We start from the raw sequence: 14,822 nt of genomic DNA on the forward strand, positions 1-14,822 counted from the left end.
GGGGGGGCCTCAGTATAGATTTTGGACAGTCAGGAAGCATGAGTTTTTCAATATTAAATCTGGCTAAGAAGAGCTAGCTGATTCAAATTAGTTTTAATTCTTATAATCTGGTATGAAAATCTAAATTGTCTTGAAATACAGTGGTGCCATTTAAGTTGTTTTTGTGTTTCATATTCATTCATTCATGCAACAATCTAAGGTTTATTATGTATAAGAAACTGAGATGGGTAGATTCTCCTGTTAATGATGAAACATATTTTTGTATAATTAAGTTTCAGATCTTTCTCTCTCCCTCTCTCTCTCTTTCTCTCTCTCTCTCACATACACACACACACACACACACACACACACATATACATATATGTACTAATTTTTCCTTTTTCCCCTTATATAGTTAAAAGTTAAAACAAATGAAGGTAGATAATATTTCACTTGTACTTAAGCTCTATCCAAATTTGCTTTATTTGCAACAAGACTATGATATAACCTTATAAACATCTAACATCATTTATTAAAAAAAACTTTTTACAGGATAGGTTAACTCTATGACTCGATGAGCAATATGTTTATCTTTTGTCTGGAAGCCTTAATGGTACAGTAATACCCAATATTGCCCATAATCTGCTCAGATCCAGAAAGAAAAATGATTTGAATACAATTATGTCTTCAGATTACCCTAAATCCAATCTTACATGACTTACTCAGCCCCCCCCACATGGTAAAAGATATGAGCCTGAAGACATCCGTTGCCAAACCATTACTCATCATAATGCTGAGTAGTAATCCTTCCAAGCTGAAAGATGGCATACCATATGACAAGTGAAAGGGAGCTGACACTAGAAGGAACATTAGTGAAATCAATATTATTCAACCAGAGACATAGACTCCATTAACAGTATGTCAATATGACCAGTTATTTTCCACAGCACTGACATCATCATGATTGTATTTTTTTTTCTTTGTCTTTAGGAGAGCATAGTTTTGCTTACGGTAATTGTTGAATTGTAGCCATTTGCCAGAAGGTCTTCTTGGAAGTTCTGCATTGTCATCATTACTGGTTTGAATTTGTCTTTATTTGATATCTAAACTCCTGATTGTAACTTACCTTAGTTTGAAGGTTAAGATCAATAAACTGGACTAAATATTCAGTACGTTGATGTGAATTCTAGAAATTCTTGATGATTTTCACTGCCCCGGGAATAAGATGAAAGGCAAAACTTTAAGAGTAGTCAGAATTTGTAAATAAATATTTATTTGTATAATTATTTTGTTAATTTCTGCTCCCGCAACTAGGCTGTAAGCTCCCTAAGTCTGGGGACATGTATATTTTGCTTGTCATTGTATTCCTATCACCTAATACTATATAGTGTCTAGTAAATAAAATGCTCTGGATGAATATTTTTTAATGCATCTGTGACTCTTCATGGATTTTTGTTCAGTTTTCTGATATTGGGAAGCTGTCAGCTTCAGAGTTATACCACCACCCCTATAGTAAAGAAGCCGCCATGATCAGGAAACTGCAGGTACTGTTGCTGGTTCCAGAACCATGCCCTGCCTGCTATAATATGCACAGTAAATGGATGCCCCATATCACACCCTTCAACAGCCACGAAGTGAGGGAGTTGACACTGCAATCTCTGGTAAGACTGTAACCGAGAAGGAAAATTCCTCCATGACCATGCTGCATAGCAGAAACAGCCATAACCTTAGCCTCACTTCCCCTGGCTAAATCCCACACAGCTGTGTCTACGGTGACCCTAAATCACACTCAAAAACCTACCTGCAGGGCTTCCCTGGTGGCGCAGCGGTTGAGAGTCTGCCTGCCAATGCAGGGGACACGGGTTCGAGCCCTGGTCTGGGAAGATCCCACATGCCGCGGAGCAACTAGGCCCGTGAGCCACAACTACTGAGCCTGCGCGTCTGGAGCCTGTGCTCCGCAATAAGAGAGGCCACGATAGTGAGAGGCCCGCGCACCGTGATGAAGAGTGGCCCCCGCTTGCCGCAACTAGAGAAAGCCCTCTCACAGAAACGAAGACCCGACACAGCCAAAAATAAATAAATAAATTTATTTAAAAAAAAAAAAAAAAAAAAAAAAAAAAAAAAAACCTACCTGCAATACAGTCTTAGAAAATGCAAATTTTAATATTCCAGCTTCTGCTGGAAAGAAGGCTCATTAGAAAGAAGTTAGAATGGATGTTAAGCACCAATCTGCCGTATCCATTCTACTTCTTAAAAATTTACATTCGTTTAGCAATCTTTGGAAGAATGCAATGTAAATTATGATTTTTCAATGTCAAAAAATAATTGACATGCACAGGGTAGTGATTAAGAGTACGGGCTCCAGAGTCATGCTATCTGAAGTCAAATCCTCCTTCCCCTCTATGTGCCCAAACTTCCAAATCTGTAAATGGGTATAATCTTGTTTCAAAATATGAATTTGAGGAATAAATAAGATAAAGAATGTGATATGCTTAGCACATGCCTGGCTAATGGTAACTTGCCAATAATGTTACCTGTTATAATTCTAACCCTTATTCATCAAAGCTTTGTCTTCTAATAGGAAAGAAAGATTCTTTGATTAAAAAATAAAATTTGGGGACTTCCCTGGTGGCACAGTGGTTAAGAATCCACCTGCCAACACAGTGGACACGGGTTTGAGCCCTGGTCCGGGAAGATCCCACATGCCGCGGAGCAACTAAGCCCATGTACCACAACTATTGAGACTGTGCTCTAGAGCCCGCGAGCCACAACTGCTGAGCCCGCGTGCCACAACCTCTGAAGCCCATGTGCCTAGAGCCCGTGCTCCGCAACAAGAGAAGCCACCGCAATGAGAAGCCCGCGCACCGCAACGAAGAGTCGCCCCCACTCGCTGCAACTAGAGAAAGCCCACGCACAGCAACAAAGACCCAACACAGCCAAAAATAAATAAATAATAAATAAATAAATAAATTTATAAAAAAATAAAATAAAATTTGAATTCCATTGTAATAGAATTTTATGTAAGAATGTAACAAATCTCATTTAATTCTTCCTGTTTCCTTTTCATTTCATTCATGCAGTAATTGAGGGTTTATTATGCACAATGTACTGAAATAGGTTGATACTGTAATTTTATTTGATTGATATAAATTCTTAATACATACTCATTGTGGAGAATTTGACAATAAGGAAGTATATAGAGAATAACATTAAATCACCTATAATCATACTATACAGAGATAACTGTTGGTAACAACAAAGTTGTTTTCCTATAGTTTTCTTGTCTTTAAAAGATAATATATATTCAGTTTGTATCTTGCTTGTTCACTCAAGGTTATATTAGGAGCTTGAAAAACTTTTAATGTCTTGATAATAATATTTAAATGGAATATAAAAGTTGCTGTTTTCAGTTTTCAGTATTATAGTAATATCTTTTGAACATGGATTCTAGTGCTTACCAAATACTCCATGTGCCCCTTACATTTCCCAACTTCCTTTTTAGTTGAGTTAGGGTCCTCAGACTAGTTTTAGACAATTACCTGCGAACAGAATTCGCTAGTGTCACTTGTAAGCCAGCATGTTTCCTTTGTCCCTTTCTTCCCCTAATGAAATGAATTTGGAGGGGTGTGGTCCAGATGACATAGCTGGAGGAGAGCCATCCAATCTACTTTTGACTTAACTGAGTTAAGTTATAACACAGGATAAGTTAATAAACATTTGTTGAGTTAAACCGTTTAGATTTACAGGTTTGTCTATTATAGCAGCTTCTGTTAATTACTCTGATAATTCATAGAATTTGTCTTGTTTTATCAATAGTATTGATTTACTATTATACTCTATTTTTTTTTTTTTTTGCAGTTTTAATGGCCAGGCTATTATGCACTAATTCTCAGGAGTTCAGTTAACAATCAGTTCTTTGCACTATGTAAACTGAAGATAAATCAGAATATATGGTTCAAAAGTGAGACTAAGGATAGTTGACTACCACACAATCTATTTTGTCTTTTTTCTCTTTTTTATTGACATCAAACCAGGTGGTATTTTAGACTACAAAATGTTCACTGCATGGAGGAGGGTAAATGGATTGGGAAACTCCCTATTGTCAAATGAAACTTTATGGTATTTGTTATAGAGGTAATTAGGGTAATTAGAGAAAGCCAAATATAACGTGTCTCTGTCTCTATTCCTTAGTTGTGAGGGTCAAAGTGGGAACGCTGCAGTGTGGATTCAGAAACCCCTTTCAATAGCACGTTGATAGTTAAAGAGAAAGATCGTTCTTCAAGGACCTCAAAGGACGAAAGTGAATCCATCAACACTCTAGAAAACAATTTGACTACTGCAGTGGGGAAAAAAATTCAAGAGGTAAAATGGATTTTAGAAGGTCACTGGAGCTAATTGTCAGTATTTCTGCTCTTCATCAAAATTATTTTTAATGAGCTCCCTGATAGCTGTACATCCTGACAGTGTAGGTGAAATGGCAAGTCTAGGATCATAGGGGCATAATTAGATGACACTGCCCTGCTTTTGTTGCACCAGGGGGAGATCTCCCCTAGAGAAAGATCCAAAGGGGACTATGCCAGGTTAGACAAAGCATTCCTTGGGAGCTTGAATTTTACTTCAGACTCAGAGGAACTGCAATAAAGATGAATTGGGTTCATGAGTATATATACTCATGATATCGAATGTATATAGAGAGTATATATACTCATAGAGTATTATGAGAACAAAGACTAGAATTACTAGAAGAGATATTTGAAAAGAGACTGCAGGAATTGACCAGATTTGTATAAAAGTATTGAGGAGATACTCTGTTAAAATTTATTTTTTAAGAGGATTTGGCAATTAGCCTCAAGCTAATTTATAACTCGACTGATTTGAAGATTTGCAGGGATTCAACTATTCAAAAACAAAGCACAGTAAAACGATGCAGAATACCTAGAAACTAGAGAGAAGTACATGTGGACCCCTTCAAGAATTCTGAAGGGGCTCTTTGTAAAAGGAGATTCATAGATAATCTTTATTGAATTGTTTCTATGAGAAAATTCTATCTCAGTTAACAGACTATCTTAATCAGGCTATGAGTTTTCAAATATTGTTACAATTTATGAAACTGCAGTAGCCCTCAGTTGGGGGCTGTTTTGTCCCCCCTCCCCCTCCCACAGTGCCTGGAGACATTTTTGGTTGTCACAACTAGGGGAAGGCTACTGGCATCTAGTGAGTAGAGGCTAGGGATGCTGCTAAACCTCCAAACATCCTACATTGCACAGGACAGTCCCCACAACAAAGAGTGATTCAGCCAACGATGTCATTACCGCCCAAGTTGAGGAATCTTGAGTTAAACCAGGGAACCTGTGTGTAAATGAAGAAAGGGATAAAATTGGGGGACGTGAAAGCTAACCACATTCGTTAAGCCTCTACCCAACACAGTGCCTAAAGTGGGGTTATAGATGGGGTGCCTGCCTCATTGGGATCATAGTATCAGCAATCCCTGTAGTCCTAGGTTGGAACCCTTGGCTGAGGTTTCTAGACCTCTCTACTCTTGTATCAAAAAAATGAGAATAATAATAATATTTGCCCTGTAGGTTTTTATGAAAATTCCATGAGAAAACATAATAAGTGCTTGGCATGGTGTCTTACAATCTTTAAATGCCTGGTAAGTGGTAGCTGGTATCAGCATAGAAATAAATTAAAAAGCTGTACACCACAATGTTTGCGCTGGTTATCAATGGGCCATGAGTTTTAGCTTTCTTTTTCTCAGATTGTATTTTAAAAATTTCTACCATAACATGCATTATTCTCATAAGAAAATAATAAACTTGTTTTAAATCAATTCAAAAGGAAGCTTCAGATTCCATATCATAAATTCTAAATATTCTTTTCTTTTTTCCAGAGTCAAGTCTAGGTTATGTAGATCACAAAATAATCAGATATTTTCAGCTACTAATTCATAAATGTATGAAAGCTGTGTTATTGGAATGAAATGAAAATAAGAAATAAAATTATTGTTAATATTCTGAGATAGAAAAGCAAAAATGCATTTGTGACAGACTGGAGAATAGATAACAGGATTTGGGCCTGTTGCAGTTGTTCATATATATTCATGTTTTGCTCAGACTTTAAAATTATTTCTCCTTTTACGGGCACATAGCAATTATAAGGAAGTAGCTGAGAATCACTCTTATTTGACATTGATCTTCCTAATGTCAGGTCGTATGTGAAACCCAGAAAGAGTCTTTTGTAGTGTTTAAGAGCACAGATTCTGCAGCCCAGCTTCCTTGCATCATATCCCAGCCTTTCAGGGCATTTGGTTTTCTCCAAAACGTCCATAAGCCATTTGGTCCATGCCAAAAAGTGCTTGAAATTTGATCCAGAATGTCTGTGAGCATATTTGGTTTGTGCTAAGTGGTTTGAACAGGACCAAACATCAAGGACCTTTTGGTGTGGACCAAATGGCTTATGGACGTTTTGGACAGAACCAAATGTCCGCAAACCAATCTCAGCCCTACCACTCATTAGCTTTTTGATCTTGCAGAAGTAACAACTTCCTTGTGAGTTAGTTTCCTCACCTTTAAAAAGGAAATAATAATGTACTCATAATATTAAGGTTAAAAGGAGATGGCATGTATTTATATTTATATAAATAAATGTATTTTCTTCCCTCTAAACAACACCTGGCTCATAATAGGGCCTATGTAAGTGTTTGCTGTTATTATTGAAAGTTGGATAGATTTTTTAATGTCTATCTTTTATACCTATTACAGAGAAGAAATTCACAATGCTAACTGATGAAACAAAGATAATTTTGATAGACACTCTTCAGTGTGTAAATGAGAAGTATCAGACTGCTCTGATACTTTATTAGTATTAATTAGTTCAGTTACAGGATTGCATTCTATGGCTTATTCATGCTGTCAGTTACATCAGATTATGTAATGTATTTTAGAACTAGCTACTAACACACGACTGAGCTTTTGCAAGCTATAGTTCTTGGTCAGACAGCTTCCTTACCTCCCACTGTTTCTCAAGGAGGGCCTTGCATTTACATTTGAAGAGTGAGATAAACCTGAGAATGCATACTTTTGTGTTCCTGGTGGGAGAGTGAAGGATTCAAAGTTCCTTTTTTCCTGGTGCAGTTTCTTGTTCCTTGTTTTCTACTTACCTGGTAGGACTTGGCCTCAGTGAGCCTTCTGCTTTAAAGGGCCCCGTTCGGGACTGAGGAACAAGGCCTGGTGAGGGTCTAAGGGCAGGGAATGGGAACCAGCTGCTCAGGGTGGTTCTATCCTGACCTTGAGGGAGAGGAGTAGGAGGTGGTGTGAGGCAGTCCTTGAGACTGAGGTGAGAACAGTTACCTGGCATTTGGCTGACAGGAGCCAGAAAGTCAAAGCAGTGGATGGTCGCTGGTAATATTGGTGCTGAAAAAATTTTTAGGCTCAGATTACCTCAGCAATGCTCAGCAATGTAGAAACTTTGGATGTGAACCAATCACTAGGTCAGGTTCCTGAGTGGATCCAAAACAGATTCGTGAGAAGAATCTTGACTTTGTGCCTGTCTGTTCTGAGGAGATGGGACTGCCTTGCACCTGGATGTGAATGCTGGTCGGGGGCTCTCATTCCTTAACAGAAGATGAACTCTGTTAAGTCTAAGGACCTGGGCTTAATTAGCACTGCAGGCTCTGTCGGAATTGTCCTGGGTACTGTCAATTTTCTCATTAAAAGTTTAACTGAAAAAATTATTTTTACGAAGAATAATATATAAAACAATATGTACTCTAATACTTAGCAGGAGCATAACATGTATTTGTTGAATTGTTGAATCTATTCTAGGCATTTGAAGTTTTATCCTCTAGGTTAGTGGCTTTTGAACTCTGTCACAGGATCCTTCTGAGGAAGAGAGACAGTGATGGGAAGGAGAGGTGCAGCTGTGCCTCAATCTGCTGTATGTACAAGACTTCTCTAGAAGCTTCTCTTCTTTGAAGAAAAGTTTTCTCTAACAACCACATTTTGAAAACCACTCTTGTAGGCAAACGACATCTCATCCTTGGATCACCTAGGTCATTGGATAGCTTTTATTGGAAAACTACCCATGTTGCTTTAGCTTCCCAAAGAAACACCTTCACCAAATTGTGTTTAAAAGTTACGCTTTTATATTTAAGTCATATAAGAACTGCCTTTTCCTGTGAAACCATAGAATATGGGTCCTTCTTACATGAAACATGTCTCTGAGTTTAATCCTAAGAAAAACCTTGTTTCTCTAGAAAATAATTTTTCTTCTGTGACAATACAAATTATATAACTATTTTATTTCCAACTTTTCCTTAGACATCCTGAAATTCTGAGCTACATTTTATGCACAGTCCCAGAAATGATACTGACTTTTATGATTGGAACATTTGTTTCTTCTTGTTCGTTACCTATTTCCCCCTATTTTTATTATTTTCTTTCCATTTTTATTATGTATGCCTCTTTGCAAGCTGCCTCAGATGCTTTTTGGAATGAGGCAGGATATAAATTCAATAAATAAAATAGGTCCAAACCACTTACAAACAAAACCTTCTTGGGATGGAGCCTAAACGTTACTTATATAAAAAGATGTAGTTCCCCACCTTCTACAGGAATACTGTTTGCTCATTTCCCTGTAGTGTACTTTATTCTTCAAATATTACAGAATTTTAGTTAGCGTAATAGAAGGTTCATGGATCTAGATTCTGTGTTTACAGCAAGTGAAGCCTTACTTTCAAAGTGTCACTTTACAGATTATAGTTATTTCCTGGACTGGCATATTTTGTGTGTCTTAAAATTTGGCAAAGGGTCTTACTGGTTTGAACACAGATTAGCGGAGCATTGAATTTTAGAATTTGAAGAAACGTAGGAGATCATCTAGCGCAGTGATTCTCAACTAGGGAGACATTTGGCAGTGTCTGGAGACATCTTTGTTATTAGATCTGGGCTGGGTGCTACTGGCATCTAGGAGTGGAGGCCAGGAATGCTGCTAAGCACCCCGCAATGCACAGGGCAGCCGCCACGCCCAAATGTCAATACTGCCGCGGTTGGAAACCCCGATTTAGTCCCATCACATAATATTTCAGACAAATTGAGGCCCACAGAGGTTAAGTGACTTGTCCTTCAAATATAAGATTTAAAATAATCACCCAAATTCATTCTTTTTTAAAAAAATAAATTTATTTATTCATTTATTTACTTATTTTTGGCTACATTGGGTCTTCGTTGCTGTGCGCGGGCTTTCTCTAGTTGCGGCAAGTGGGGGCTACTCTTCCTTGCGGTGTGCGGGCTTCTCACTGCAGTGGCTTCTCTTGTTGCGGAGCACGGGCTCTAGGCACGCCGGCTTCAGTAGTTGTGGCACGCGGGCTCAGCAGTTGTGGCTCGCGGGCTCTAGAGCACAGGCTCAGTAGTTGTGGCGCATGGACTTTGTTGCTCCGCGGCATGTGGGATCTTCCCGGACCAGAACTTGAACCCATGTTCCCTGCATTGGCAGGCGGATTCTTAACCACTGCACCGCCAAGGAAGTCCCCAAATTCATTCTTAAAATAGTAAAATGATAAGAAAAAATTTTTTGAGGCTGAGATCAAAACAAAGATGTTCTCTATGGAAGACTGTTCTGAAAAATTCCGTGCCCTCTCTGTGGGTGCCTCTCTACAGGAACATTGTACATTGCTGCCCTGTTGAAGTCAAACATGGCTCCTTGACTAGTTTGGGCCTCTGAAATGTGAGACAGATGTCCTTTTCAAGTGGGAGACTTAGGGGCACTTGAATGATGTGCGGTGTTCTCTCTTCCCTCTGCCAGCATGGTTGGCAGTGCTCCAGGCAGGGCAGGTCTGTTAGCCTACTCTCAAAGCCATAGCCAACCCCTGATGGGGATGTGGTGGGAACTAGAAATTAAGCCTTTATTGTCATTTTAAAAATGTAATCACATCATAAATTAGGTCCCTAGGAAGTATGATATGCAGTATTCCCACATAGAACAAGATTTTGATGCTTTCCTTTCCTTTATAACTTAAGATCTTGCACACACAGCATTCAGTACTTTTTTCTTCTTCCACATTACCTCATCCAGGGCACCCTTTATTCTTACCCATCTGGAGTAAATAGTAAGGCTTATGTCACAGTTATGGATGAGCTAGCAATATAAATGCTTTTCTTTTTTTATTTGTATATTTGTATTTTTAAACTTATAGTACTAAAACTGCTGGAACTGAACACTAGTCCTTAAGACAGATTTTTCCTTCCCTTCTCCCTTCTTTGCATCAGTTTTCCCTACCTTCTTCCTTTCCTTACTTTAATATTTGTTTCTACTTAGGACTGAATGCTAATGTATTCATTACTGGCTGGCTTTTATCTGCCTCCATGTGGTAAGTCTAGAAGGACCATTTACCCGAGGAGGACAGAGTAAGTGGCTGGTGGAGCATCCTGATTATTGTTAGGTGACTGTTAGAGTCACCAAGCTGCTGGGATCTTTGTGAGAGGGAGGGAATAGTTTGCTTTTATACTAGGTACTGGTGATATAGAGATGAAAAGACAAGGTTTCTTCACCCAGAAACCTTAGAGTCTTTAAGGGAAATAGACTTACCAGCAAGCTACTTTGTCTCCTTATCCTTAAATTCTCTCTTGAATCTCTTATCATTACACTTTTTTTAACATCTTTATTGGAGTATAATTGCTTTACAATGGTGTGTTAGTTTCTGCTTTATAACAAAGTGAATCAGCTATACATATACATATATCCCCATATCTCCTCCCTCTTGCGTCTCCCTCCCACCCTCCCTATCCCACCCCTCTAGGTGGTCACAAAGCACCGGGCTGATCTCCTTGTGCTATGTGGCTGCTTCCCACTAGCTAGCTATTTTACATTTGGTAGTGTATACATGTCCATGCCTAACCCTGGTTTTCTGGCTGGAGGAGTGAGGATGGCTAAGGAGAAATAGGAGGAGTTGAGTTTTTTTTTTTTTAAGGGAAACGAGTAAAAGTATATTGAAAAAAGTGATTTTAAAAGAGTCTAAATATTTATGTTAAATAATATTATTGGAAAAACTCCATATAATGATAAAAATTTGTAAACAGTATAAATGATTAACTTAGTGAAATTATTTGCAGCTGTTAAATATAGTGATATAGATGTGTTTAGAATGTGTATCAAATAAAAATTCAGATTGCAGAAGTGTATGCGTATGATGACCCTGTCTACAAAGTAGATATATGCATATGCTAATGTGATTGTGTGATGATGAGCAGTTTTTGGTTTTTTTTTTTTTTATCTTATGGAGAAAAACAGCAGAAGTTATTTTTATGGGTATCAATTACTAAACCACTTACAGTGTGTATTACCTAAATTATACTCTTCCTGGTATAGCTGTAATTTCATGAGATTTAGTCATATCTTTAATTAGATAGTAGGCTGATAGAGGGGAATAATCGCTTCTTATGTGTCACTCTCAGAACTCAGAATAATTCTGATTCATAATATCAAGATATCACCATTGAACACAGCCTAAATGAGAGAATGGGCTCAGCACCAAAGAGGTCAAAGCATGAGCTTTAAAAAGAACAGGCCATGGTCAAAGTATTATCCACTTGACTGCAATGCTGGCAGGCAACAAACAGGCTTGACCACAGTTCTCACTGGGACTTCAGCTGCAGTTTCCAGGAAAAGGACAGAAAGGTGAGATAGGACAGGACCAGGGTTAAAGGGAACTAATCTGTTTGCTAGATCAGCAGATCAGTCCCTGATTTACAGAAATTTAAGATTGGATTTGATTCAAATTTGATTAACTTCGGTTGGATTCATGCTGGAGACTCTGCTCCAGGATATCCTGTCTGGTAGACAGACCACAGAAGCAAGGATCTCATGACTTATTAGAAAGTCAGAAATATTAGAAAGTCAGGCAGGTGGCCACTTGTTTTGTTCTCAGTAGTCTCTAAATCTGTGCAGGAGCCTGGCAACTGACTGACCGGGTAGGTAAAAGGACGGGGCAGCTCTCCCCGCTGCTGTTGTAGGGAGTTGCTCTGTTACCGCTGCTGGCTGTCCTGGCTCACTGCAGGCTGGCATCTGGGGGTCACTCAATTCAGCACCTTTCAGCTGGAATGAAGGAGGTTTTGTCTTGCATTTTAGTATAAGGGGCTTTATTTCCAGGAAAATAGCTGTTCCTTAGTTAAAACAGCACTCCACTTGTAACAGATAGCAGCCTCTTCTCTCCACATATGATGGGGATAGGTTTTGGAGAGTGTAAAATATTAACCAAAAGAACGTGAAGTACTTCATAGTTCTTTTAAGACCACTGAAAAGTAAATAATTCTTTAAGAGGGGGTTACTTCACAAGTGAAGGGACCATGCTTTGCATTTTTTTCTGTGTAAAGTAATCTGTTTGTGCCTCTGTAGAAACCGCAGGCCACACCTCAAGTGATAAAGCAATTCTGCTGAAAAGCCCATTTACACCAGATTCTGGATGTCATTCCCACCAGAAACAATTCCAAGAACATACTTATATTTTAAATAAATGATAAAAGCAGTTTCTAGATGAAGTGTACATTACGAAGTAGAAACTTTTGTTATTGGTATGTTTAGCAATCCATATTAACCTAAGTTAAAGCTAATAGAAAAATATTGATCCCTTCTTAAAATAGATAAAACACATTTTGAGGTAAATTGTTTTTCTTCCTATTTGTGCCAATGCTTAAAATCTAATGATAGGATAAGCTTTCCTCGACCCTCTTAGGGTCCTTGACTGGACCTGAAAATTAAACTGACCAGGACATTAACAGGATCTGAAAATTAAACTGCCAAAGACATTAACGATATTAATTTTATGTGATACTTTCATCAGGAAGTAAAGACCCGAAGAAACTATTAAACCTGAGTATTTTTATAATACTCACTATTTTGAGCAAGTTTGATGAAGAGTGGACGTTTGTGGAGAAATATGATGGGTCAAAGAGTATGAGATTACTGAAGTAAGCTGGGGGAAACTTAGCAAGGCCCGATTCTTTGGATTTTTCTGTGTCCCTCCGTCTCCAGAATGAAGGATGTGACTTTCTTCTCATATGAGGAGAGCATGTCTCACATGAGAGTTTTATGACCTTCCTTGCCTCTGTCATCTTCTCAAACTCCTTCATCCTAAAATATTTGATATGCCAAGGTACCATATTTTCAGGCAGCATAACCTGAACCCCAACAGTAGGTTAAATAGTAAAGGAATCTAAATTTCTACTTTCTTGATACCAAAACTATGGAAATAAGCAAAATATTTTCATAGCTATACTACTGATTTTTCAAAAAATATATATGCAGTTTGTGTGTTAGGCTGAAGTAGTTCATATTTTTGTAGTAGGATTAAAGGGGAACTTAAAGTGGAGGATTCCCCTGTACCAGGCAAAGAAGCAAAGCCCTATTTATTCACTGAGCCCAACTGAGCCCAGACTAGAATTTCTTTCTTAGACATCCTTTCCCTTATGCAGTGCACAGCGAGTGACGTCCACATGTGGACTTCAGTGCTTCTGAGCTCCTTGGCCCGATAGTCAGCTCTAGTGATCTACTCAGAGAACCCTGAGGATTTCTGTCTGGACGTTGCAGTCACCCACTGAGACATGTCTTCTGGGTCTGCTTTCCCACCTTCTTCATAGATGTGTGGGTGTATTCTCTAATGTCTTCTGGAAGAGTCTGAGCTGCACTTAGCCTTCCATCTAAAGAGGGACTCAAGATGCCTTAAAATAGGCACCCGTCACACATCTACTTATGATTCTGGAGTGAGGCCTTTCTCTTGATGTTTCCTGTGGTCAGATTTTTTATTTCTTTACTATCAGATTTCCAAATATGCTTTTCACTTGGGTCTCTTCATTCCCTTCTGCAAAGGATTTCCTACGCGAGGTTACCCTCATCCTGCTGCAAGTACACGGTCCCCTTGAGGAGTCTAAAATAGAGCCTTTCTTTCAGTAATTCACAACTCTGGTCTCAACAGGTTACATTTTCCTTCTAATATTGTCCTGCTAAATCAAATGTCATGCCATCTTCCAAAAGATCACCATTTGTAAACATTTTATTAATAATAAAATTTGCATTTATTGGACACTTATTTTTTTAACATACATTATCCCATTTAATCCTTACCGTAATGTTATTAAGGGACATGCGCTTTCTCAGTCTGGGATGTCAGTGACTCCTCATCCCTGTGTATCCCAGCTTTTAATAGATTGTTGCTGTTGGTTCCTATCACATTCTCTTGTATGTACGTGTGTATGTATGTATCTATAAATACATACACATTTAAAAATTTATTCGACTGTAGCTTTAGAGGAGCCTCAGGAGGTAGAAAAAATAAATGTTTTCAATCCATCTTTACGTAGAATATTACTTTTTACAATGGAATCACAAATGAATTTAGGAATATTTTTGGCATTTGAATAGATGCATAAAAGAACTAAAGAGTTGTTTATTAAAAATTCCACTTTTTACTAATTTGTCATATTGAATGCCATGGTGTATAGAAATTCTGGCTATGAAATGAAAACAATTATTTTTAGACTTGATTTTTTTTCTAATTAACATTTGAGATCATTTAAAGTTACTATTAGGAGCCCTTCATTTTATGCATATAAATGCAACAAGACAGCTGGTGATCTTATGCATTACAGGAAGGATTATGTTTTAGCACATTTTCAAATTCAGCTAAGCTAATTATCAAAAAATATTTCTCACTCACTGGCTTTTGGAACATAATTCAATTTTCTTAGCAAATTTTGCTTATTATTGGGATATACTTGTTATAATTGTAACGGAAAAAGAACACTGACCTATGTAATTTTAGTGTCATTAAATTTGTCTCTTTATGTCTATAG

At 38.0% G+C, this 14,822-nt stretch overlaps 1 protein-coding gene and 1 long non-coding RNA gene across 12 annotated transcripts in view; one reads left to right on the top strand and one right to left on the bottom strand.

Moving 5' to 3' along the window:
- The window catches only part of BICD1 (BICD cargo adaptor 1), a 220,707-nt gene that overhangs the window by 48,172 nt on the left and 157,713 nt on the right, over positions 1-14,822 (top strand). The gene's annotated exons all lie outside the window — the stretch shown is intronic.
- LOC309610013 lies at positions 447-14,816 on the bottom strand. The gene is made up of 2 exons (XR_014233701.1): positions 2,107-14,816; positions 447-1,776 (listed from the first exon to the last, which is right to left on the bottom strand). It is a non-coding gene; the product is annotated as an uncharacterized lncRNA (long non-coding RNA).

Source organism: Balaenoptera borealis, assembly GCF_965194805.1.
Source record: "Balaenoptera borealis genome assembly, chromosome: 13".
Lineage (NCBI taxonomy): Eukaryota > Metazoa > Chordata > Mammalia > Artiodactyla > Balaenopteridae > Balaenoptera > Balaenoptera borealis.